Consider the following 3,757-nt stretch of genomic DNA (forward strand, 5'->3'; position numbering starts at 1 on the left):
TATAATATTGCATGTCAGATGTAATTAAAATTTTTTAAATTGAAAAAAGAAGAAAAACATCCGTGTACAAATGGACTCACAAAGTTCAAAATCGTGTTGTTCAAGGGTTAACTGTAGTTCATTTATGTAAAAGTATCTATTTCCATGGCTTTCACAATCGATTCCCCTGGTAATAGTCTTTTGTTATGATTGCAAAAAAGTGGTATTATAAGGGAACCACTTATTAAATAGTAAACTTGAGTAGCAAGTCACATATCAAAAAAAGACCGATAAAATTATTTTTCTATACCAAACCCAAAATGGTGTCTAAAACAGCATTTTCAAGGATGTCTCACTGACCATGTACCTCAGAGTCACATGGGTGCTATATAAAATGCAGATTTGTCTAGAAGACTCAGTCATTGCCTGCCATTTAAACTCCTTAGGGAAATGTTGCCACAATGGCATTCGAGTGTGGTGATAAGCAAACAGTCAACACTGAATCCGTTTAGATTTACTGAGGAACCAACAAATGTAACTACAGTTTGACGCTTCTCCCTTTCATTTTCCTCTTGATCCTCAGCACATTCATTGTTACTCTCCCATCCACCACGGAGCCTGTGAACCATTTCGTCCAGCCCAAAACATGTCGTGAGAGGTGGGGGCAAGTCCTTCTTGTAAACTCAGTCTTGAACTGCTTGTTTTCTATTTGCTCCTCAATCTTCATCCCAATTTTGCATCTGAACCACACTGTAGACGAGAGAAGTAAATTAATCTTGAAGGGAGTGACATGGAGGAAGTGGCAATTACTCATAATAGTGCTAGGTCTCTACATAGTGTGACAGTATGCTCGCCAAAGAGCCAAGTTTTTTAAGATGAGACGAAATTAATAAAGTATCATTTATCTCTCAGCTGATTTGGCAAACTTCTCTATAACATTGCTGGGTCTATGCAGCTCTTTCAGCTTAGTTACTAATTCTAGATAAATAATCACCACTCAGATGCTCAAGCTCTCTTCCTTCATGATTCTGGGAAACACTTGTTTTAGATATCATGGACCAAACAACAAGCATTCATGCTCTCTGTAGTCCTTGGCTAGGCCTTGGATGTCGTGTAACGGGCAATGCCTCTGAGACCTGGACAGCCTCGCCGTGAGAGCAACTGCCAAGATTAAGCTGATAACAACAACAGATGAAATTAAACTTTGTCCGGCGACACCGAAGGGCTAAGATTATATTGCATTGAGTCTATAAATTCTTGTGCATTTGTTTATTTTTTCATTGGGATGTTTTGAACTGAGTTTCATTTTGAGAAAATTGTCTGCCATGAGAAGTGAGCCTGGGCAGAAAAGGCACCACCTGAGTAGAGATGGCACAAGAGAAAAACTATTACAAAGAACTTGTAAGTTTTTTTGTTTGTTTTGTTTTCATTTTCTATCTTTATAGAAATTATAATACAGAAACAAATGCATTTGCATTTGCAAAATGCAGCTGATATCATGCTTTTTTTGACAAATCTATTAGGGATCTTACCATTATTTGGGAGCTGACAGCACAGCTCATTCATTCTCTAGTTATTTCTGTTCTTCTCCCTACTGGCCTGTTGCCTTCCTGGTCATGACCTTGGTCCGGATCTCCACACTGACTATGCTATTTCCTATGCTGATTCAGCTCAAGACCCTCTTCCCTTGGCACCATTCCAAGAATGACTCTCTACCCAGAATCCAGGTCACTATCACCATTTTAAAATTTTCCAGAATGTTCGCTGGGAAAAGCCATTATATTCAGCACAATAAAATTTATGAAGTGTAGATTAAACACAGAGTAAGAAATATAGAGATCAACAGACAAATGGAGATTCTGAACACGTACTTTAGCAGAGATTCCATACATGCATAAGGCATGAGAATTTAGGGGGATTATATTTTTTCTTGAATTCTTGATCTACATAATATTGCTCAGCACCTCGGAGCCACCGAAAATTAATTATAAAGGTATAGAGGCCCCCAAGTAGCCAGATGCCTCATTTTCTTCTGAATGGAATTAAAAATTCAACAGACCTGTTATAAGGCATAAGACTCTCTAACAAGATAAGTCATGGTCACTGACCTTTCACTCCTTTCTCCCTGTCAATTGCTGAACAAACATATGCCCCAGGAAAATGGGACATGTCACCTTGGCAATGATCCTGGCTCCTTTTGCTAATGATCCCTGGCAGCGGAAAATGAAGAAACTCTGCTTTTGGAAGAGTCCCTGAAAACCTATGGGCCAAGAGTCAATAGAACTGTGGTATCCCCCAAGGAACTAACCATTTGGAGACAAAGCACGTGAGGAATTCTCAGGACTTTCTTTTTTGCCACTCTCTGGAACCCAGGAGAAGCTGAGTGGGCACTTGATGCCACTGGCTAAACTCCAGACCAGCAGAGTCAGTGTGGTAGAATCTGTTCCTCTGAAAAGAAAGTAGTTCACACCAGGGTCCGGACCATCCAGAAAGATGGGAGCATCGGCCATTTTGGATTTCAGGATATGAAAGACAGTAAATGCACAGTTTTAGAGGAATACTGCCTCAAATTTGGATTCACTATTTGCTAGCTGGGTGACATGACCTTGGGCAAGTGATATTCATTGTCTTGATATTCATTTTCATTGTTTATAGAATGGAACTATTCATAAAGTCTTCATAGGGTTATTGTGTGATTTAAAGAAGATAATACAACTGGTGCTGGTCACATGGATATTCCCATATTTGGGTCCTTTCAAGGAAAACCTTGACCTTTTTTATGAATGTATGCAGAATCTGCTAATTATTGGACTCAAGAGGTTTTAATATTACCCGAAATGTTGAGGAATACTTTTATGATTTATTATTAGAAATTCAAACATATTTTTGCCTTTTAATGTGGTTGATGACAGGGATGAAACAAAATGGAGTTGTAATTATCCCTGTAATCATATGTATGAAAATCTGTGTTCTGAGATCTGTATTTGAGGAGAAAACTGGAGAGCCTCTAGGTTATTTCTGGCCAAACATATGTTTGTTTGGCCAGCAGAGCAATGGCCTACACACATGCACACACACATACGTACAAAGCCTCTGACAAGTTAAGAAATAGAAGAAACTTATTTTTTTAAAGAATACATTAGTTATATTTTCAAATAATACACTCAATATATTTTTGTTCAACCTCAGAGAGCTTTTTAGGTTAAAGAGCTCTAAGTGTAAAGCAATGGAACCAATTTTTAATCTGAAAAAGTTCAATCTATACATTATTTTCCAGTTTCCAGACTTCTGTTGATATATGTTGCTATATCATTAGAGATGATTTTACCTACAAATAGTCAAACCCCTTTTTTAAAGTGGCATAAACTATAAGAAACATATACAAAAATAAAATAAAAATTTTATAAGGAAGATATTGTACGTGAAACCATATTTTGCATACTCTGGTTTTGCTATTTAAAACTATAGAATCTTGGAAATTATTAAACCCTGTACCTTCGTCCACTCATTGATAACATGACAATAATCATAGTACCTGCCTCAAAGGGGTCTTGTGAGTTTTAAATGAGATAATATATGTAAAGAACTTAGAATCATTCTTGGTAAATGATATCAGCTGTTTTTAGTAATGGCAATAAATGTTAGCTATTAAGATTAGGAGTGAGTACTCAAAAAATGAAAGCTATCATTATCATTATCATCATCATTATCACCATTCAGAGACTATAAGTGAATTAGAGAAACATTCATTATGGAATTTTTCACTCACCAGATCTAC

The sequence above is a fragment of the Pteropus alecto genome, unplaced genomic scaffold (genome assembly GCF_000325575.1).
Source record: "Pteropus alecto unplaced genomic scaffold, ASM32557v1 scaffold185, whole genome shotgun sequence".
NCBI lineage: Eukaryota > Metazoa > Chordata > Mammalia > Chiroptera > Pteropodidae > Pteropus > Pteropus alecto.